The sequence below is a fragment of the Dermacentor albipictus genome, chromosome 3 (assembly GCF_038994185.2).
Source record: "Dermacentor albipictus isolate Rhodes 1998 colony chromosome 3, USDA_Dalb.pri_finalv2, whole genome shotgun sequence".
Taxonomy (NCBI): domain Eukaryota; kingdom Metazoa; phylum Arthropoda; class Arachnida; order Ixodida; family Ixodidae; genus Dermacentor; species Dermacentor albipictus.
Window position 1 is genome coordinate 12,426,548 of NC_091823.1, and position 24,422 is coordinate 12,450,969.

General features: G+C 47.4%; 1 protein-coding gene and 1 non-coding gene across 2 annotated transcripts in view; both read right to left on the minus strand.

Moving 5' to 3' along the window:
- The window catches only part of LOC139057235 (rho guanine nucleotide exchange factor 17-like), a 215,275-nt gene that overhangs the window by 173,745 nt on the left and 17,108 nt on the right, over positions 1-24,422 (minus strand). The window lies entirely within an intron of this gene.
- TRNAS-CGA (transfer RNA serine (anticodon CGA)) lies at positions 18,011-18,083 on the minus strand. The gene has a single exon. It is a non-coding gene; the product is annotated as a tRNA-Ser (tRNA).

Below are 24,422 nucleotides of genomic sequence, written 5' to 3' on the forward strand. Positions count from 1 at the left end.
CGGGTGCAAAGAGCGAACACCTGCCGGAACGGACTCCGCTCAAATGAGCCGTCACAACGCAGGCGCCTGTCAGCCAAAAGCAACGTGCGCGCATCCTGGGCATGTGGTGTGTCCACTAATGAAGCGTCGAACGAGATAAGATACGACGAAACGATGCATTCGGGCGAGAGTAAAAATCGGAATCTCGCTTCTCGCATGCAGTAACAAAATAAAGATGAGCAAGGCACAGCCGGAGGTCGGTCAGGAGAGTAACCTGTCTATCAGCCTATGCTAGGGGATAGTAAGGGAGAAGGAGAGAGTGAAGACTGAAGGATCGGCCAGAGGGGAGAAAAAGTAGGAATCTATGACACCAAGCTAGTGGAGAGAGCCTCGCATAGGCGCCGAGTCGTGCTCCCTAAAGGGCCGCAGGAAATAGCGCCTCTTCCTCTCCACAATCTCTCTCTCTCTCACTCTCTCTCAAAACCTCGCGGTATACAGTAACGTCATTCTTGCAGTTCCTCACATTGGAAAACGTATGCGACCTCCGACTTCCAGTTCGCTTACGTTCGTGCAAAGTACGAAGCAACCGCGTTCGTTATTAGTCCCCTCAGTATTAATAATTACGTACTATAATAAGCCCAACAGATGCCGCTATTAGCAGCTGATCAAGAATTGTTTTAATTATACAGATCCAATCCACACATTCAAACCTGAGAAGCTAAGATTTCATGAAGCGGTTAAATAAATGTCATTAATAAATGTCATGCAAGTGATTATGTTCTGTACAGCATTTTATGTCACAGCGATTACCTGCCTGTCAGTGAAGATGGCAAGAATCGGAGACCCGCACCACGTGCCGCACAGTATACTGTCTCCGAGATTGGGCCCCTTTGCTATGACACCGTATACAGGTTGTCCCACATAACTTGAGCCAAAGTTTTAAAAATGAAAGGCACTCCAGACGCGAGTTGAACTGGATGCATAATGGTGGCACTGGCCTAGAGTTACTCAGGGAGCTTTTTTTTTATTTTCCCCTTAACTAACGGTTTAGTTATGCTTAATTGATCAACTCTTCAAGTATTTGCTGCAGGCCCCAAGTGGGATACGCGAAGTTCTAGAGCGTTTTGAGAAACCTCTAAATAAATTGTTTCCAACGAGGTATATTCACGTGGTCCTTTCTTCCGCGTTACAAAGAAAGCCCGCGATATATGAAAAAGTACCACGTGACGGGGCGCTTGCGCACTGTTATTGTGCTGCTCTCAAGCGTGCGCTGGATGAACAAGGTCGGTTGCAGCGAGACTGGCCCGCGACAGGGCGTTATGTCTGGTCTAGGTATCTGGGCATGCGGCCTTATCGCATGACGGTGCAGATGCGTGCTGCTGGCCGAGCGTTGCCGAAGCGATAAAGCGCCTAAAGCCACGAAAAAGAAAAGACGAAAGCAGCAGTTTGATTCTGCTTGAAAGAAGGAAAGGGCGAAGCACGTGGGAGCGATGGAAGGCGATGACGGCTGCTACAATTTTGCCTTTGTACACAAATGACTCCGTAGTAGTTCTCGAATTGAACGATAATGCTTCAACCTCAAACCGTATAGGGCTCGAATAACAGCGGATAAATTACACGGCGTCAAAACTAACTAATGGTAAAAAAAAACTTTCCTGTATTCAAGGAAGATTGCGCATGTCTTCAGACGATGACTCTTTTCGCATTGGCCCCGCCTGCTCTCCTTCTCACACTTACTGTCTACCAGACGTTCTTTTTTGATCTCGCACGCCGCAGGTGCGCATCGCTGGTGGTCGCAATATCGGGTGGCCGCGTCTGGCTTCACACTTGTGCACCGTGACCGGCGCGTCAGTCGCTGAGAGAGTGCACCCGCAGGCTGTTTCAGTTTACCGGATGTAGATCATACCTTAAATGTGCCTCGTTTGAACCAATCCCGGCGAACTGCAATATATCCGGTGCTCCTCAAGCACCCGTATCCCTGCGTGTTCTCCAGAGCAACGCTATTTGGCTGTGACCAATGTTGAGCAGCAGATATGGCTTACTCCAATGAGAAAAGAGCGGATATGGTTTTGGCTCTAGGTCCGTCAAGTGGACATAGGAGCGCAGTTGAGCTATTTCCACGCTGGCATCCAGGTACGCGCCCGAGCTCAATGACGATTGTGCGTGCATATGAAACGCCGAGACAGACTGGGACTTTTACGAAGAGGACGTGGAGACAGGTATTCTGTCAGTTTTCTTCAAACCCACATGCAAGTGTACCTAGCGTGGGTGCTGAAGCTGGGGTGTCAAAGTCTTCAGCGTGGAGCGTACTTAAGAAAAGGAAACTTCATCCGTACCCCGTGCAGCTGCACCAGATGTTGGAGCCCCGCGACTTCCAAAATCGAAAGGACTTTGGAAACTGGATTATAATCAAAACGGAAGATGACTCAGGCTTTGTCAACAAAATACTGTGGACCGATGAAGCTATCTTCTCACGCACTGCCCAAGTGAACATCCACAACGCTCCCTATTGGAGCGACGGAAACCCTCACCAGGTTTTGAAGACACATCACCAATACCAGTGGTCGGTTAATGTGTGGTGTGGAATTTACGGTGGCAGTATCTATGGCCCCGTCTTTTTTGACAGCACGCTTACAGGCGAAAGATACGTCAACGACATCCTTTATGGGGGCACTTAAAGATTTTCTTTGCAAAGTTGCATTGGCTAGGATCAAGGATATTTGGTATTATAGCATGATGGTGCTCCCGCGCACGGCGGCAGCAAAGCCTGCAAATGGCTGCATGAAGTACTCCCGCAACGGAGGATTGGACGCATGGGCCCACTGCTTGACCGGCACGGCCGCCAGATTTAACTCCCCTCGATTTCTTTCTCTGGGGCTACGTCAAGGATCAAGTATACCGGACACCAAACACATCAGAGAACCTAAAAGACAGTTTTGCCACTCCAGTTCTGCCACTGTAAAAGTAAGCAATCATTATTTTTTTTTTGTTTTCTTTTCAGCTTAATTTTCGCTATCTACCCACGTTGAGTAAATGCCATGGCTTATGGGAACAGCAACAATAACCCCAACAGGCGCCCAGCGCCGTATTGGCTGTACAAGGATGAACTGCAGTGCGAAGGGAGCAACACTGCTTTATTCTCACAGCCGACAGGTGTGCATGAGTGCTGTGAAACGTATAGACCACGCCTAAAATTATCCAGAGCAAGAATGTCTGAGCCTTCGTACGAGAACATCTCGATGCCTTTTGTAACGCTGAAACTATATAGGGCAAAGCTGAATTACAAGCCGGTAGTCAGAACACGGGGCCACCGATCGAGAAGAGTTTCGTGCACATTCACAGTGGATGTATTAATTACAGGTCTCAATTCTGACCGGCAACAAACTTCAAAGGGGCGAATTAAGAACACAACTTGTTCGTGGAATCGGGGCCCACATTCACAAAAAGCTCTTAGGCTAGAATCGCTCGTAAGAAAAAAAAAATTGTCCAATCCTGATGCTAGACATATCATTTGCGAAGGCGGCCGGCCACTGGCAAAGAGCACTTACGAATGAAACGATATTGTGAATTTGGTTCCTGTTCCTTATTGGCCGGTCGCTTCCAATGATAATATGACAGCGATATGATAGCAATCTAGATATTTGGACGTCGCCTGTTCTTAGAATCATTTTAGCCTACAAAATGCTGTGGTTAATACGGCCCAAAATGCCTCCCCCTCCCCCTCATCTCTCCTTAACCGGCGCACACAGACACGCACTTCGTTCCAGATGCGTGCGTGCGCCTATTGGGCTCCACGATTAGGCTGGCTATTAGGGCGAGTTGGTCGAGGTATTTAATTGGAAATGAGCACAAGTCACAAAGTTCGGGAAGGAAAACGAAGCATAAGCTGTCAAATAAATGATTACAGCACTTTATTTAACAGTTAATCTCTCTCTCTCTCCCTTTCTTTTTTTTTCCACAATGCTCTTAATTATCGGGGTCCCTATTCTTCGGAACTCTGAAAATGGCTCCCGAGTGCCGCGCTGCACCCGCTGGAGTGGCTTGTTTCGCAAACCAATTACCAATTTCTTTCAGGCGAGACCCACTGGAGAGCTCCCCTCTCCAGGCGTCCGCCCGGAGCGAAGCGAAGGCTCGCGGCAGCGAGTCAGCTCCAGCCGCTTGGCGGCGGGCCATTCAAAATGCCGGCAAGCCGCGCTGGTTGCCGCCGCCGCCTCGCCCGCCGAACCGCGCCGCCTCGAAGACCCGGTCGGCCGCATGCGCTGCACGCGCTCTCGTTGTGAAACGCACAAGGAGGCAAAGGGGAAGTCGCCACGCCGCCGCCGGCTTGGCGCTGCAAACGGTTGCGAAACGCTCCTCTCCTTCCGAGCATGCCCGACAGCGCGCGCTCCTCGCGCATAATCCGCCTCCAGAAAAGGCTGCAGCGCCACGGAAGCCCGAGTCCTCACCGGCTAAACGGTGGTCGAATTCTCATAGCTGTCCGCACGCGACCACGGCTCGTGACTGGCGGCTACCACTCTAGACAGCCGAACAAATGACTAGGCAGTAACGGTAGCAACATATTGCGCATTGCCAATCGCGACAGTGATTGCCAATCACGAGTGCTGCCAATTCGGTGGCCAGGCACACCAGCCAACGATTATGTAGCCAATTGTAACAGCATGAGATCGCTAATTCCAAGATTGCAACTCACAAAAGCCAACGATTCGGTAGCGAAAAATTGCTAATAATGGTCCAGCCATCGATTAAGTAGCAAGTCACGAGAGTCAATGATCCGAGAGTTAAATGCGACAGCCAACACTGTCTACCAGTCACGGAGTGCTTTCAGGTGCGGAATAACGCAGTGAATGAATTCGCCCTCTCTTCCGTTAACTTCCATCAGCCCTTTCGCCTTTAACATTAAGAAGAGAACAACCAACGAGGCGACGTCGGTCAGCCGTGACATTGGCCAAATATTTACGTGAATGATTTAGTTAACTGTGATCAAGACTAAGATTGCGTAATCAATGCTGATGACACCACGTTATTTCTTTCGTCTAAAAATCCATTTGATTTATTCTCAAATATGAATATCGTTCTGGAAAAATTATATAAGTGGTCAGTCGAAAATTGCCTAAGTAGTAACTCTTCAAAAAAAAAAAAAAACTAAGGGCGTGTTGTTCCGGGCTAAAGATTTGCAAGTCACTTGAAAGAAAACCTTAGGATTAATTGAACGACGTTTGTAGTCGCTGACCCAGTAAAATCTATAGCTGTACGCTTTGACCAACACATGACTTGCAGTAATCATAAATTTCCTTGCAGGCAAACTTCCTAAATCGCTGGTTAGATCTATTCACTGAACTTGCTCCCCCTTTGCATCAAATAGTTCACATATATTTCCTTATTCATGAGCCACTTAAACTGCTGTTGCCTTGTATGGGGTACGACTTCTCCAACAAATACGAAGAAGTTGTACGTACTACAACATAAAGCTGTTCGTGTTATATGTAACAAACTGTATGACTTCCCATAACTGTATGACTCCATTACTTAAGAGCTTAAAACTATGAAAATTACAAATCTTGTAGATTACCGTCTGACAAAACCTAAATAAGAGCACAAAAACATATAAACGTTATACAATCAATAGCCCAACTCAAGATGCGAAACATTTCCTAAAGAGCCCAATTTCCGGAATACTGGTACACACCTCACTTACGTACCAATTACGGCATGTAAATGCTATGCTCTAGACTGCCTAGGCTACTTAATGAACTTATGAGTAATAAAATTGATGTACTGTAGTGTTCTACAGCTATCTTCTTCTTTTTTTTTTCACGCCTCGAAATGATTCAATTATGTCTTTCTTCAAGTCTCAACTATGCCTGATTCAATTATGATTAAAATATGCTTTTCTTTATTGACCAGATGATGAACGCATTTGTATCACTAGTAAATGTAGTGAAATTCGGTTAACCTGCCTGCCTTTCCCATACCGTTTCTCTCTCTCTCTCTCTCTCTTTCATGTGTGTCAATTTAATCGCTAATTTTTTATAATTATTATGAAATCTGCTGGGCTCCAACCTGCTGCTCGGATGTTTCTGGGTTCTTGGGACTCACTTTCACAATTTCCCACCACAACACTGTACTTGTATTTGTTCTGTGGAACAAGGAACATTCATTCACAAATAGGGGTGTTCGAAAAGTGAAATTTACGAGCTGAATAGTATGCGAATATTTGCGAGCAACGACTTCCAAATATCGTATCGAATGTATATTTTGACATATTTCATCATAAACCTTGCGCGTAGTCCGAAAAAAAGAAGGAAAGAAGAAGAAAAAGGGTCACTTAGATGATTTGTTTCATATGCGTAATACCGTTCTCAGCCGGACGTCCAGCCAACTGAGGAGCTTAAGAATGAAAAGCAACTGTTTTCCGTTACCTGCTACCACATGTCAAAAACAGTAATGAAATAACGGAACATCACGAGATACACGCACCGCGTCGTGTTCATTGAAGGGAGAAGTGTGATAGAGCACTGCACACTGCACATCACTGAAGGAATGGTAAGCTAGCAAGTCTGACCGACTCACTTGCTCACCAACTCGAGACAACACATCGGCATGCGGGCTGCCAAACGCGGGGCGTTCTTATTGATTCACCGGAAACTATTGCGGAAGAGTCTGCGCGCGTGTTCTCTCAAGAACCGGTGCATATGCGCGACAACCGCAGCTCTTCTGCAAGAGAATCAGTCGGAACAGTCCCCATTGCATCGGTCTCTCTTCTTCAAGAATCCAATAAGAAATGTCGTCCCTCATAATCGAAAATAAAAGATTGTTCGACGATTTCAAATCGTTGATTCTCGAATCGAATAGCAAGAACTATTCGATTCGTACGCGTAACGTAGAATATTCGTACACCACTGGTCGCAAGGCATATTGCATATGGGACCGAAGGGCGCATGTGTCAGCGTCACGAATTCGCGAGCATTCAGAACCGGACAAAACTTCAGGAACAGCCAATCACGAAGCCCTTCCAACTTAAAGCTGCGCACAACACGCTGCACATCTACAACTTTCCTACAAAATCTGGGACGGAAATTCGCAGGGCTCATTGGTCCGTAAAGATTGCTTGTCATTGGCCGGCTGACTTCGCTAAAGCCTATTCGTTATAACGAATGGCCAAACCGAGTCCTTGCAAACCGCTGTAGTGTACGACGAGGAGGAGGAACTGGTTTACTTAAACAGTAAAAATAAACGGTTAACAAAGAAACACGAAATCCGCGGGCATCGTCTATAGTTGTCTCGCCTTACGGTCGACGCCTGAACTGGCCCGCGGCCGAAATTGAAAGAGAAAGGAGAGAGGGAAAGGAGGTAAGAACAATAAATAGTAACATAAAAAGGAGTATACATGAAAATTCGCGATTGACCGCGCTGTTACCGCATCCAAGAGCGCATTTACAGCATACGGGGTTTCGGGCACTGTATTCCTACACTCGGCTTTTCGATTTCTAAACATTAGATATAGGCAGTGTTCCAAATCAATGCGTGCAAAGCAAACCTACAGATAGCTACGAAAGAAAATAGAAACAGATATTGCATTTAACATGTTTTCCGCATAACTGCATTGTAGTAATTATGTAGGCGAATTATTTCGACAAAGGGCCTACTCGTAGGTTAAGTTGACACCACGTCGAGGACAGATAGCTAAAATCAGAAACAGAAAACAGGGAGGCGTATAGGCACGGAAAATGCTATCGCATTTAAAATTTGACGTCTTACGAAACTATAAATATGCGCGAAGTATATACGCAAGCACGGCGCGATGGGCTCTGCGCTGGTGCAGCTTTAAAGGCCAGTGCCTACAGCTTGTCGCCACGCTGCACCGATCTGCGGAGGCGACATGCAGTGTTGGCGGCGGGGAGGTCGGGCAAGCGGGCACGTTTTTACATACTCGCGGGAGACAAATTGCACCCCCCCCCCCCGCCCTCCTCCTTTCGGCTTGAGGGAAGACGCTCTTCTTCGTTCGAGAGGCACCACCGCCGCCGCGGCCACGAAAGGCCGCGCACCAAACGCGCCATTAATCACTCAGCGGCGCGACAATGCGGGCGACACACCACGCGGACTCAGCGGCCAATAATAACGGCAGTGAAAAGGGATAAAGATATGAAACGGCGAGGACAGGAGACGGTGAGCGCATGCAAGCTCGGTCACCCGTTTCTCTCGGAGGGAGCGCGCTTCGGAGGGAGGTCGGCTCTTCCGGGTACTCCTCCTTGGACCGTGCGCGCGTGCGTCTTTTGTTGCCGGTGTTGTTGGCCACTCACGACGCCGCTGCCTCACTATAACACTGAGAGAATTGTGGCGAATCAATTCTGCGGGACTGCGAACGGTACAGAGAAAGTTCCAAAGGCACCGACAGTTAAACAAAGGTGCAAGAAAAAGATCCGGGCAAGCGCTGCACCAACAATCGAAGTTTGTCGAAGCAACGTAGGACAAATACAACAAAAGAGCAGTATAGGAAGTGTCGTCGACATGGGCCCTCTCCCGGTGAGACACTACACGGCTGGGGTTACCCTTCACAAATTCGCACGCCTTCTTCGTTGGAATAGCTCACGACCCGATATATGCGACCACTGTATGTGCGAAGATGCCATCGAGCACTTCCACTGTCACTGAACCCGTTTCGATGTTCAACGTCAGTCTCTTTGGAGCGCGCTCAGCCATGTGGACGGTCGACTTTTTCCAGTGGCAAAGATCCTGGTTTCATGACCTCACCCGTCATCGACCCATTTCGATAACTACACGGATAGAACGACGCTGTGACAGCAGGAGGCCGGGGGAAAGCATCCAAGGAAAACAGACAAGGTAACGATATTCAAACCGCCAAGGAACAGATTGGAAAGAGTCGGGATATTTAGTGGGTGAAATATTTATGACGGGCGAAACGAACATAAAGAGCCAATAAGAAGCCAACGACTTGAACGTACATAGGAATAAAACTGCGAAGAATGAATGACAAGGAGCTGGACCCGATAAACTCTCAAGCATGAATGGAGAGCGAGACCGCGTCCTTTGTTTCTAAGCAAAAAGTGACTGTGTCCATTATGGCTGCCTCTCCTCATGCTACTACATTCTTTTATAAATATGTACGGCATCACAGACAAGAACGTGAACACGCGCGTATACGCGTATACGTGCATACAAAACGAAAAACTAACTGTAAGGTTATACTTTAGGAAAACAGAAATTCGCACATAAGCAGAAACATTCACAGCAATAGCAAAGTATTAGATAATTAGACGAAGGTTCGTATATAGTTTTATCGGCGGTGTAGATTGCAGCAAACGTTCACTTACTAATTAAATTAGCAAGCACGGTGTCACATGTGCACACCAAACATGTGAACACATTTGAGTCATTGATTGCGAGTACTCGCTTTCACAAAGCTGGCAGTTGAAGAGCGCCGCCAGCGGAAAACGAAAGCTTCGTGATGCCGCTCGCTTCACCGCGTCTACAAAACTTATTACGCGGCCTCCAACACTACAGGCGCGAGGGAGGACAGCACGCATGAAACCACTAGACTTCTTAGCTCGCCCGCTACCTTTGCACCCGCCGCTGATTAGCTCCAAAATAAGGCGCGCGGACAGCCACGAGCAGCCACAGAGGCACTAGAAGAGGAGACGCGCATGCTTGATCACGTGACCTTCAACCTTGGGCGTGCGGAAAGCTGGCGCCGCATAAAACCACCATGCTTCTCTGCTCGTCCTCGCACGCTTACCTTTGCACCTGCAGCATACTGCACGCACTGCTCCTTCTTACTGCAGAAGAACTTCATAGGGAACATCACAAGGATAGCGGAAATACACCTGGAGTGTAATTGCTAACGCAATAAAACGCACATCAGCGCGGCAACTCCGCACGTGTCCAGTGCATCATTGTCCGCTGTGCTGTTTCTCATGTCCAGGAGCTGTCAGTTCATGCGTGAGTGATTAAGTTCGATGCAGATCAGCTATGTAATGTTCTTGCTCTGGATGCTGGAAATATCAAAGGACACGCATTCAGACGCCGTTACTACCAGTTGTGAAATTTGTACACAGTAGTTACACCTACGGCGTTATCACAAATACGAATGCACGACGCACTGACGTAATAGTTCTGCGGAAACCCTCAAGGTGGAGAGAAGTAATTAGTAAAGGGGAAACCAGACATCCACCCGTTCGCGGCAATTGCTACAAAGGAAACCAATACGGGTTCCTCAAAAGAAAAGCCTCGCAGTTGAAGAAAAATTCGTCCTGGTCCGGGACTCGAACCCGGGACCACCGCCTTTCCGGAGCAGCCGCTCTACCATGTGAGCTAACCAGACGGCTAGCAGATGGCGGGGCGAAGTCGAATTTGTCAACAACTCGAAGCAGAGGCTGCCCGGAAAGGCGTTGGTTTGAGCAGAGTTTGCCCCTCAATTCCTTCGCCCTCAACTTATCCCTGCGAGACTGCGCTGACCAGCTCATACCCCCACGTAGCATCGACGGCTCATCCAGCGGGAATGCATGCACGCCGATTGGGGCGAGGCAACCTGAACTAAGGGCTCACTCTTCGAGTCCTGGTCCGGGACTCGAACCCGGGACCACCGCCTTTCCGGAGCAGCCGCTCTACCATCTGAGCTAACCAGGCGGCTAGCAGATGGCGGGGCGAAGTCGAATTTGTCAACAACTGGAAGCAGAGGCTGCCCGGAAAGGCGTTGGTTTGAGCAGAGTATGATATTATTCGCTAACGCCGATCGATACGAAGAGGACGCCAGTAGTGCAAAAGCTCATTAGGTCAGCCGTTACGAGTAGCTGCCAGAGAATGCTTTGATGTCCCATTAATAACATAACCTACATCGAAACATTCCTCTGTATAGAAACGTCACACGACTGCCGAAATTTACGATCTGCTTTTGGAAGTGAGTGACACTTATAATCATTTATATCCTCCCGAGGAGTTTCAATGCATGAGCCATACATAATGTCAACCGCTACATCTTTATTATACGCGCGAGAAGTCAACGCGGCCCACTGCATCACCAACGCGTCGCTGAGCCTTACAAGCGACGTGGCAGCTCGTGGCACGCGGGTGTGTATATGCGAGGGTTGCCTTCCGAGAAGCTTCCGTGCCGTTCTCTGAACACTGGGTTCAACGAAATGCGAACCAAAGATAGACGCACACATAAAATAAAGAACCAACGGCTGAGGAATGTCAAAAGATGCGCGCTCATTAGGCCTCAAGCCTCCCATGTTTATATAAACACACTGTTGCGGGCATTTTAACGAAAGCAAAGAACAGGCGGCTTTCTGAGAACAGTGGCCGCTCGCGCGTGTGTAATTGCAATGATAGACGGTAAAGCACGGCGTGACGCGTAATTACGGACAAAGATGAAAGCGGGTGCTGCGACGTGCGCGCAATTCCGCGTGCGTATTGCTTTCTTTTCATTTTATTTTATAGTAGCGCAGGGCTTTGAAACCCGTCTCAAGTTGACAGCGCGGCAAATCCCCAGAAATCGGGTTACTTGTACAACGCATCGCAAAGGAAAAAAATGGAGAAGGAAAGAAAACGAGCAACGCGAGCTACTTAAGGCTTCGACAAACTTAGAAAAAAAAAACAATGGAGAGAGAGAGAAAGAGATCTGTAGGATTAGAGAGTACTCGAATCAAAGCACGCGCTTTATGAGGGGGAGCAACTTGAGTGATGAGCGCATCTTCAGAAAATATCGCGGTAAGACGCTTGCACCAAGACGAATGAGCACGATGATTGAATTGTACGCCTGAGTTGAGGCTCAAATTTTGTTACGGGCCAACAGAAAAAGGCACAGGCCTTAAGGGAAAAAAAAGGAAAAGAGAAATAGAAAAGGAGAAGTCGCGCTACAAGCAATTCCTAGCCCGTTAACGGTCATTACAATCCTCATTACAATCCCGGCGCAAAGGTCAGCGTTTAAAGTTTTCGTATTCATTACTTAACCGGAAGCTTGGGCTCGACCCAGCCTCGTACTCATCCCCACTCACTAGCCAGCACACTCGTCAAACGACCCCACTTTCTCTAACTCCTTATTTTTGCCAGAACAAATGAGTCAGTATGAGGTATATGGAGTTGGTGTTGCTGTTGTTGTGTGGCTCAGTTTATGCAAGTACAGCAAAGCGCAGGGCGATTTCACACGCTGCTGCATCGGCAAATTGCCGCAACCAGAGGCACGGGTCGGCTCCGCGGAGAGGCATGGAAAGAAATGCGGGCGAGACACATGGTGCGATTTTGCGTGCGATCCGTCGTACGACCGTTCGCATCAGCAGCCGCACTCAACAGGTTCTCAACAGGATCCTCCGCATGCGGTGTCGAATCGCACGACGCGCATGCGACCAACTTGCTGGATTGTGGCACTACCGCCGTGTCGGTCGGATGGCGGCAGCCAATGACAGCGCCGGTAGCGTGTACGTCATGGCCACGTGATAGACCTGGTAGGACGGGCCGGTGAGCGATCGTGCCGCGCAGCTCTGGCAGGGGTAGCAGACTCTCAAGTTCAACAAATGGCCACAGAGGGCGAAAAAATCGACCGCGCGCCGCTGCTAACAAAACCAGCGAAGTAGAATGACTTCGGGATGCTGACGTTAGTTCCAACATTTCCCGGTAGAGGCGTCGTAGTAAGCGCAATTTTATCTTACAAACTTTCTCTTACAATTACCGAAGCATTTTTTTTACATGAAAAACAGGGCAAAATTATCATTGCTAATTAGATATTGTACTCTTTGTTAGTAAGTTTATTGTTTCTTCGTCATTATAAACGCAAATAGCGTTCAGCATCATGGATCTTTCACGTGACCTCTGGCCTGGATTAAAAAATTTTACCGGTATTTTCGAGCGCACGGCGGCACAGATTCATTCGTTCGTACACTCAGACTGGTTGCTTCTTTGTTTCTAAAACTAGTTTCTTGCGCTTCGATGTCTCGGGTTATTTAACTTGGGGTGAAGTTACGTGTTTGCAAGCCGACATGTAAGCCCGGAAGTTGGGTTTCGGTCGTGAGCCATTCGGAACAAGTCTGCATCGAAACGGGAGCTGGATTTTGCTGCGGCTGACAACGGCAATAACGGTGACTCGTTTGACACCGCTGCTTGAATCGTTATATAATATCCGTCTCATTACCTTCCAGGCGGGCACAAGTTAACGAACTAGATCCTGCATTACATATGGGCAGTCAGGATCTCATTTGCTGTTTCCTAAATAAACTTTTACTTGCGAGGCTGTCGTTTACACACACAACCAGGAAAGAAAGAGCGATATCGGAACGCGCGTCTCATTTTTCATCTTATTGTAGCCGTGGTCGTAGGTGACTGAGTAGCCTTATCAATATACATATTAAACTTTTCTTTCGAGTCCGCCGGCAACGTCTTTCGTCCACAAAACCAAATAATCCTTTGGTAAAATAAAGTGAAAGTACAGAATTTAATGTATTAAACAGTTGCAGTCACCCATATTTCGTACTTGTTGGTTCCAAATGTTCTTGCTGTTCAGTTTGGTTTACCGTAGGGCATTTATTTTTGCAGTAGTGAAGCGGTGCATCACGTTCGTGCAGAAAAATAATGCATCAGTTCTAATAGCTTCACGACTTTCATGCATTTGCTGGTGGAACCAGCAGTGTGATGTCTTCTAGTGTATAAATGAACGCACAAATGTTCTCATTTGTGATCTTAATAATACTTAAGCTGTTGACATGCATTGTAGTTAGGCAGACATCAATTTTATGGACAATAGCAATATTTATTTAACATGCTGCTTAAGCACCCTAGAACAGACAGTGCACATTTGCATGTGTTCTGTAGTCGCAAATCATAACATATATGTCACACCTTTATACATTTCATATTGCAAAACTTTGCTTTTTCAATTTCTGATTCAGTCAAAATTTCTGTTTCAGACATGCAGTAATGAGGACGGCACCAGTATAAAGCCACAAACTCCACGCACTAAACAGAAGCTGCTGCCTGCTACAACAAGGTCATTGTGTGGACGTTGGGTACTACTGCAAGGTAAACAACACATGGTTCAGAAATAAATATGTTTGATATATGCTGTATTGGCTTGCTGTTTGCAGCAGATATGAATGTTTGTTCATATTTATGGTTCAGTATAATTGGTTCGAACATAAAAGAACACACACATAATTTTGGCTAATCTGTGCTGTATCTCATGTGTCACCGTTTTGCCCCAACAGTCTACGCCAAGCACATCTTGGTCATCACAGAAGCTCCTATCTGCGCCAACAGGAAGGGGCTGGAGCCGAATTTGCAAGGCTTTTATACCAAGAACAAATAAGCGCATGCAGAAGAATATCGATGAGATATCAAGTCTGCAGAGGACTGTGTCAAGACTGAAAAGAGCTTCAGCCACCATTCCACCAGCATGGACATTTGGCTGAGTCATCCAGGTAACTCAAAAAGGACTTTCTAGAAATTCATCGTCTTCAATGCACCTGCAACATCTGACCAAGCACAGACGACGCTGGCCAAAAGATCGAGTTCCGTCAGTTTGCCCTTAATCAGCTTCCTAGCCATGTCAATTCCGTTTGTGCCAAGTGTAATTTTTCTTCTATAAATGCGAGCTTTCTCATTGCCCATTTTTATTAGAGATCATTCATCCTCATCCAAACATAAAGGTCAACCGATTCTTCGCTGATACTTAATACCAGTCACTGTCTAGTAGCCTAACATATCTGTAGCAGTATCATCTAGTGTATGTTGTCATGCGCAATTCCTCTCCTGAAATAGCTGATGCAGCATTGGCATGTGTCTTGCATTAACCTATGCACATGTGCTGTGCACCATTTTACTTTTCTTGATGTTTTTAGCCTTCAATGCTTGCAGAGCAGAGTGGCTTCTCTCTTGAATGCAAGCTTTCTCATTTTCCATATTCCTAGTCTCGTTGATGATTGCTCCTCTTCCTTGATAGCCTGGGTCTTTGTGCAAGCTACACTGAAGTGATTGATTGCAGAATCTGGTTTTGCTGCCCCACTTGGTTGTGGTAACTGTGTTACGTTCCTCGGATGTGGGGGCCTGGTCAGTTGCATTGGTAAGCAGTCCCTCGATGTAAGCATTTGCTCCTGCAGTCCGCAAAGTGACATAGACTCCCAGTATGCACACACCGTAACTGGTGCGCCCCGTTCGTTCTGGCCTGCTGCAGCCATGGGCAAATTGTGCTTGTGGCCTACCTCGGACGTGATTTGCTCAAAACGGAGACCAGCATATGTGTTTACATGGTTCGAAGTGTATGAAGTTGATAGCTGTATGGGTGGAAAGGCCCGCAAGAATGGCTGCCGAAGGTGATGCCCACAAAAGCGACTTGTCCACATTGCGACAAAGTGGGACACAAAGTGTGAGCCACAAATAGCAGCCCTTGAAAGAAAATAAATGTGCAGGTTGGAAAGGAGTTAACGCTAAAATGCCGGGTAGTCCATGTTGCTGTGTTGGTTGCGGCAGCAGATGCCTGCATCACCCGATTGCTTCGCAATGGAAGTTGCTCATCTTCAACGGCAACTGTTGGTTCAAACAGGTGCGAGGCTCTGTCCAATCTGTTTGTACCGCTGGTTGTCGCTTGTTACCAGACCACCACATGCGACAAAGGCAAGCATTATGCCTGTAAGATGGTTTGTAGCCAATGTATAATGTATTGTCTGAACCTCATGCGGTGACTGATTGCTGTTTAATTTTGCTGTTATGTCACTTGGCTATGGTCGCAGTGTTATGTTTTTCAAATATTGCGGCCTGGTCGGTTGCACTGGGAAGCAGTCTCTCGAAGTAAGCATTTGCTCCTACAGTCTGAACAGCGACATAGACTCCCAATTTACACAAACCGTGATTCGTGCTCCTCGTTCACCCTTTCCTGCTGCAGCCATGGGCAAATTGTGCCTCTGGTTTTTCTCGGCCGCGATTAGGCATGAACGGAGACCAGCATACGTGCTTACATGGTCGGACGTGTATGAAGTTGGGTGGAAAGGCCCGCAAAAGTGGCTGATGAAGGTGGTGCCCACGAAAGCGACTTGTCCATATTGAGACAATGTGGGACACCAAGTGTGAGCCACGCATTAGCGGCATCCGAAAGAAAAGAAACGCGCAGGTTGGAAAGGAGTCAATGCTTAAATGGTGGTTAGTCGATGTCGCTGTGTAGGCTGCGGCAGCAGATGCCTGCGTCACCCGATTGCTTCGCACTGCAATTTGGGCATTTTTAACGGCGACTGTCGCTGCAAACAGGTGGCACACTCTGTCCAATATGTTTCCGCTGCTGGTTGTCGCTCGTTAACACTAACATCATGCGTTAGTGTTAACATGTACTGTCATTTCCTTCTTTTCCTTTTCTTTCCTCATTACCTTGCCTAGGCGAAGCGCAGTCAGGAGCTGCAAAGGAAGCACGACGATAGCGCCAATTACTGGAACAGATTTATGCCCTTTGATGACTACGGCTAACTTGCGGATCGCCTTATAGTACAAGGATGTTTTTCTTTCATAACGCGATACCGAAAGATTTCAACTTTTTCTGGACCCAATAAAAGTTTATTCACTCACTCACTTTCCACACCTGGCAAGAAGCGGTGCACGCGCGCTTATACGAGTCAAGGAAGGAACTCGTGCGATGAATAAATGACGAGAAGAAAGAAGAAAACGCTACACGTTTCCGAAACAGTGTTCTCGCACAGAGGCACGTAGCAACGCAAACAGGCGCGTGAAAAATAATAACAGGATGATGATGAAAAGATATGTTGACTGAGTGAGTTAAAGAACGGCATGGAGGTGACAGAACGAAAGCGTGTGCCGGCAAAATGTACAAACACTTGGCCAAAGCCCCTCAGAAGGAAGCCCCTCTCTGACGTCGCGAGAGCAGGTCAGGTTTGTTTTGTATAGCAATCCGTGAAAATAGCTGAGAATTGAACTGTAGAAAAGGCGCAGGCCGTGTAATTATTGTAAAAAGATAGAAAGAACGCTCATACGAGCACGCACCAGCAGCGAGGGACGAAGTAAAGCAAAAACAGACGGAGCAGCAAGAGAACTTGCCTTCTATCCCCCAACCAAGTGCAACTCTCTCTCTCTCTCTCTCTCTCTACTTCGTAACACAGAAGACGAGTAGGAGGGAAAGAAAGTATTGAACGGCTGCGCCTGTGAGAAATGATAGAAGAGAGAGAGAGAGAGCAAGGAAGAAAGCGCCGAGGCCCGTATTAGTGCGTACGCGACGAGAAGACTTTCGGCGAGGGCTCACCGATCCTCTGCACCGGACGGCAATCGGGTCGTCCAATAGCAAAGCACAACAAAACTGCAGTCAGCGGACGCTTGAACCAGCGAGGTTTCACTACTGGAAGTCGCGCGCTGTTGGTGGGCGCTAAATAAGTTCGCCTTAAGCCAGCGCAATTCGCCATTGACTATGGGCGTGTCAAAGGACAGACCAAAAGATTTAAAATAAAAAAGCAATAAGAAGGACTTGGCGACTAAGCTAGTTCAATATCACGAAGATTAAAGCATAATCCTCTAGTGACGACGGATGTGGCAGGGAAAAAGATTAGGTCAGAAAATACTCGTTCATAAGCTGTCTAGTTTAAGAGCGTGATTATTAAAGGCAAATATTATCAATTGACAATGTGTGCGTGAAATATATATATATATATATATATATATATATATATATATATATATATATATATATATATATATATATATATATATATATATATATATATATAATGAAGTGCTCGTTGGGAAGAGCGCGAATATGTAGACGGGCACCAAGTAGAAAAACAGAAAAATTGCTGGGTCAATTAAGTTCTCTCTTGAGAGGTGAACGGCGCAAGCCTACTGTTCGTCCTGCTATCATTCACCTCATTAGTAAACGAGAAGAAAGGGGGTTAACCGAGGGTCCCGGTTTTATTAGTAATATCATAAGAAGCCAACAAACATTGACACCAAGGGCAACATAGGGGAAATTACTTGTGTTTAATAAATGAAATAAAGAAACGAAGAATTAATGGAAATTAAAGTGGATGAAAAAACAACTTGCCGCAGGTGGGAACCGAACCCACAGCCTTCGCATTTCGCGTGCGATGCTCTACCAATTGAGCTACCGCGGCGCTGTTTTTCTTTATTTCATTTATTAAACACAAGTAATTTCCCCTATGTTGCCCTTGGTGTCAATGTTTGTTGGCTTCTTATGATATTACCTCATTAGTAAGCATTTTTAATCATTTGCAATCAACTGTAGTCGTTACAATTCGTCGTTAGACATGCTGATCATTAGTAGTCATTACTCGTCATTACAAGTCATTTCAATCATTAGTAGTCATTTTAGTCATTACTACTCATTGCTAGCAATTTCTAGGCATTGCTAATCAATTGTGACCGTTACAAGCCGTCGTTAGACATATTGGTCGTTTCGGAGTCATTTGTAGTCATTATTAGTTACTACCAGTCATTATTAACCTCTACCAATCTCTACTATAACGTTATCATTCCCTAACTGTCACTATCAATCATTTTTCATTCTTTAATCTGTCTTCATATGGCGTGATGACGCTTCGGCGGACACTCCGGCGGTGAAGTCTGCTGACACTAACTTCACCATGAGCTTAGAAAGGCGTTCGCCTTAATAATGGATGGGATTTAACGTTATAAAGGTCTACTGGGCTTAAGAGGGGGACACGCCTTATAGCAGATGGCTCCGGATTGATTAACAACACCGACGGTTCTTCTACGTGTACCGGAAAATAAGTGCACCAAAGGGTGGTACGTTTTTTATCGTTCTTTTTCTTCTTTTTTTATGCGAAGCGTATTACTAGAGCTCAACCCAGCTCCTCAGGCGCGGCGGTGTCGCCTTCAATACCACGTGACACCGTGACGTCACGACAGAAGAGAAACGGGGCTCCAACTCGCGCCGTCGCTCGCGGCGTCGCCTTCAAGGCTGACCACGTGACACCGTGACGTCACGACAGAGGAGAAACGGGGCTCCAACTCACGCCGTCGCTCGCAGCCAGTTTTTTTTTTTTTTTTCCACCCCGCGATAGGACTTTTTTTTGGCCCCGTATGACTTTTAGCTCTACAATACCAAAGCTCTTGTTGTCCCTCTCCCAGTGACAGTGTCAGGGCATGGGCCCAGAACAGCGCCCTTTGACATGGGTTACCTGCCTACGCTGTTTTAAGAAACCGTCCAGCATCCATTACCCAAATGTTGTACTAACAAATAATATTGACATTGTAATCAGCATCGGAATTGCACTAAACTGAATGCGCAGCTATAGCTGACTTGCGCTGTGCAATGTACAGTCGGTCAAAGGACATTACGGGACACAGGATTTGCGGAAAAGCTAAATTCTCTCGAAGCTCATACTCTATATGACAACTACACTATACAGTACACGCCAGCCTGAGAGACTTGGGCAACTTGGGTCACGATTTTGTAGCGATGCCATTTCTGATATCGTTCCTTCTCGCGCTCTTCAGGCTTCGTCGGTGGCCGGAGCGACGTTCCACCAACGCTACCAATGGGATCAGACAACGGTGAACGGTGGATGACGAGAGTGGCATATGTAACCGAGCGGGAGGCACCGCTATACTCGCGGACAAACTCCCTGTGGCAACGAAGGGAAAGAAAGCTACGCGGGGCTGAGCTACTGCACACGCGTTACCGCGCCAAGTAGTCAGCGGCAGCGTTTGGCAGCGCTTTTGTTTTTCTCTGAACAGACGCTGAATCGACGCAGCTTCCACGTGCGACGGTTTCACGATTGCCCAGACGCGGAAGGGAAAAGCCGCGAATAAGTGAACTTCAACACTCAGCGGTGTACTTTGTGTTATTTAGCTGTTGTACGCAAATAATGTGTTTGTTAATGTTTCGTGTTCCCCAGCTTAACTAAGGAGCATGAAATTGCGGGACTTCTATCAGAAGCGCTCACGTTTGTGGGCGCTTTGCCACCGTAGCTTTCCCTTCATTGCCACAGAAAATTTTTCAGCGAGTGTATACATTATACCGGCTTGGTAAGCCAACAAAAGAACCAAATCCATTGTAAGCGTGCAACGAAGAGCTGCAATGTTAAATTTTGAACTCGTACTGTGCTGACAACATTGGTCGGTGGACATGGTCGACCCGCTGGGTAGCAGCAAATGGCTGTCGACATCTGGAGCCGCGAGCAAAACGCGCAGCCCGATCTCGGAGGCCTCGAATAAACATATCGCGTTTTGAAGTTCTTAACGCCAGCGACGCGAGTCTGCGAGCATAGAGTTTGCAACAAAAATACGCTAGAGAGAATTCTGGCGCCTCGATTGTTCAGCTATCATGAAAATGATGGGTATAAGTCCACGGATTTGTCTTACCTTCGCGCTTGTTGCTTCAGACGATCCTGTGACGCGGCATTTATTACGCTTTATTTTTGTAAATATTTCAGAAATCATATCTTCCTCAACGGATGAAAGCAATACGCTTCTGCGCACATGCGTAATCACTGCGAATTGTTTGTTCCATTTCTAGCACGATATCTTGCTGAAAATGAACATTTAACAAACGCCTACGGACTATCTAAATTAGCAAGCCAGAAGGACTAAGTTTAGCCACATACATGCCCAACCCATTCTTCCGATGGGAGAACCGTCATACTTAAAGCTCCCGTAGACAGAAGCGCGAGCTCTCACTAGTGGTTTGCCTATGAAACTCCAGGGATGCACGCACTCCACACTGCATGCGGCCAACAGCCCTCGGTGGACACAAGATGGGCGCGCGAAGTACATCGACGCCGGGGATGCGTGGCTGCGGGAAACTGCGCGGGCACTTTCCTCCCAACGGCGGCGAAACAACGGCAGCAGAGGCAACGCGAACGCTCCTGCGTATTCTGCGCCGCCACCGCCTATCCAGTTCAATATAGATCAAGCCCGATCGCCGACCAAGCAAAGGGCAGCGGAAAGTGGAGGAAAGAAACAGAAAAAAAAAAGTAGACCAAACAGGCCCGAAGCCACACGCGGAAAAGGCGGGCAACGATCAAAATTAATGAAAAAGAATGACACGGCGGAAAGCGTCCGGCGTGTGCTGCTCTCCGGTTATGCTCTACACCGCGAACGCGCGCGTAGACTGCCCGGGCCGCCCAGCGAGCGAGTCCCCGGTGGGAGCCGCAACAGCGGCACGCAGCCCTCGCAGCAGCCCTTGCCTGCAACAGCGCGCGGCCGCCTCCGAGCCACGCTGCATGCGGGCGTCGCAGTGTTCCCGCATAGTGTGGGCTGCACGAAACCGCTGCGCGTTTCCTGCTGCTATTATGCGCGCATATAGGAAGCGTCGTCGACGCCATCCGAAAGAAACGCACCTTCTCCCTTCCTACTTTTCTCTCTCCGACTCGGCAACTGCGGCCGGCGGCCTGAAAATGAAGGGGCGCCGATATTGCACTGTGTCGCCAAGAGCGAGGTCCCGCTGCCGGCGTCCTCGCAATTCGCCGCGAAAGGGCCGCGCGATGCGTAGGCGCGCGGCGAATTCATTTCGGAATTTCATGCCGTGTGCTATCGCCAATGCTAACAACAAAAAAAAAGAAAGCAATTTCTGCAGAGAACATCGACGATGATTGTCAATGTAAGCGGGTAGCCGAACGCTTCACTTCATAGGAACGGTGCGCTTAACGACATGCATTTGTTGCGGAGCAGGAGGAGTAGGAGGAGAGACTATATTCAAGTCCTGTACAAGGTGTTACCACCTGTCTGGCTAGTCGCACGTTGGGAACGGGTGGTCAAGCCTCTTAGCCCTATCACAGGCGTACTGGACAACCAGGACTTGAAGGATATGATTGTGGGATTTAATCATTCCTGAAAACCGATTCCGGGAAATGCCAGGGCCGAGCGATCCACCGTCCCAGAGCATATGTTCAAGCGTGCATGTCTTCTTTTTGCATGCTTTGCATATAATATTCATGTCTGCAAAGTTATACCATTACTTCATTTGTGCCGGTGAATAATATGACCGTGTTTGCAACTGTCTAACTGCTTGGGCTCTGTTCAGTCTATTGTGATCGAGGGCGTGCAAGCTCCCTCCCTCCCATGTAGTAATGTTTTGTAATTTAATTGTATGTCATGAGCGCATCTCTCTGTAGGTTCCTCAATCCAGTAGAATAAAAGCCATATGTAAAAGTGACCCGGTCTGTAAGTTCGGGGCGACGCTGTTGGCCAATTCATTCGGATTGGCGGGAATGTCATCAAGTGAACCAAGGTGCGCCGGGAACCAATAAATATAATATGTAACATATGTTCGTCTTGTGTTAATTATCCTCACAGCCTATTGGGCAATCTTGCCCCTGTTGAAAGCTCTAAAAGCCATTTTCGAGTCCCTATATATGTACAGCCTCCCTGATTTTTAATAATATAGCGCGAGCGTCGACTGAACTGCTTATAACTGCTTATAACGGCGATAAGCGTGCAACAAGGCGAGAGTTCGCGCACGAGCCTTGTTGCCTTGTTGCACTCGCCTTGTTGCACGCTCTTTTTGCACGCTTATCGCCGTTTTAAAGCGCTCACCAGCAGTTCAGTCGACGCTCGCGCTATATTATTAAAAATCAGGGAGGCTGTACGTGTATCTTTTGTCTGTTAGTGCCAATGCAATGGCAACTTGTTCAGCGGCTTCAGGTCTGCTAGTGTAAATCGTGGTGCAGTTGGTGCATTTGCCCTGGTGATCCACTACTACCGCCGCGAAGTCAGTTCGATCCTTGAAGGCAGCCAAATCAACAAAGCAGGCTCATCCACCCTCTTTATCCACTTTCTTGATTAACGCCCTGGCTCATGCAACCCTCATGTTGATGTTATGTGTTGGGTGCATATTCCTGGGTAGCGGTGCGACAATTATGTTGTCTGCGAATTCTTGATAAACTTTAGTGTACTGCTCTGGATCCGTATATTGGGGTTGATCATGATCTTGTGTAGGATTGATCTTCCCGTGCGGGTGGTAGATAGTCTCGCTATTTCTGATATTTCTTGAGCCTCCGCGATCTACATGGTCGTGCTGTGTATTGCTAACTTGAGCAATTTTTCATTGGTGGTTCGAATTGGGAGCACCCAACGCACTTTTAACAACCTTCTTGATCGCCGCGTCATGCTTCTTGAGTTGTTGAACCTGCGTCCAGTTGTACGTGGCAGCAGTGTATGAAATATTACAGAGTACGAAAGAGTTGATTAACCTGGTGAGGTTATCTTCTTTCATCCCCTTGTGTCTTCCTGCCAGACGTCTGATCATCCCGTACGCGTTATCCGTTTTAAAGGTGATTTTCTTGAGCTCTGTATGGTTTCCACCGTTTGTATCAATGAAAAAGCCTAGTACCCTGATTACGTTGACTCGCAGTATACTGACACCATTTTCTGTAAGTGTATATCGCTTTCCGATAGGGGTTTGCAGCCCTTAGGCCTGCCCCCTTTTTCACGTCTATGAATTAGCAACTCCGATTTACGTGGGGAGCACCTGAGTCCAATGGGTCTCAGGTATTCCTCCACCGTCCTGATCGCTTCAGTCAGCGCGTCCTGTATGTGTCCTTCACTGCCACCAGCACACCATACAGTGAGATCATCAGCATATATGGTATAATCAATGTCCTTAATGTTGCCCAGCTTTCTGGACAGACCACTCACGCACAGGTTCAAAAGGACGGGAGAGATCACCGATGCTCGGGGTTGCAGCAAGAATATTTATAGGTAGTGTATAACGGCAACGTATATCACTCGCGGCGCGCATCGTGCATTGAGGGAAGGGGATGTTGACATAAAACAACAAAAAAAAAATCTGTGGAGATGTTTGCGTGGCTGACGGCCTGGCACGCTGCTTCAGGTATTGGGTAAGAAGTGTCATATACAGGGAGCACAAAAACGACACGCCGAGCAAACGAACTCTCATCCATACATTAAAGCTATTCACAAAGTATCAAATACTTGTGCCCCTTTCAAGGACGCTAGAAACACTGTATCAAAGCACTGTGTTAATCAAGATGGCTATAAGTATAAATCCCTTCAAGGTTTTCTGCATTTCTTCGGCGGTAAAGGAATTGAATTCTGGGGCTTTACGTGCCAAAACCACGATTTGATTATGAGGCACGCTGTAGTGTGGGGATTCCGGATTAATTTTGACCACCAGGGGATCTTTAACGTGCCTCCAAAACACGGGAGACGGGCGTTTTTGGATTTCACCACCATCGAAATGCGGCCGCCGCGGCCGGGATTTGATTCCGCGACTTCGTGCTTATAACAGCACAACACCACAGCCGCTAAGCCACTGTGACGAGTGGCGGAAAAGGACTGCTTGCTTAGACAGGAGAAACTGCAGGTCAATCTTCAGCTTTTTGAAATTTGCGGCCAAGCCACGGTATATCATGGCGTCGTTTTGAAGTCATCGACACCGCTCTGCTTTGGCGTATTCTGATTCTTTCAGAGGAAGAAAGACAAAGATTTCAAGATTGCGTTCTTTGTTG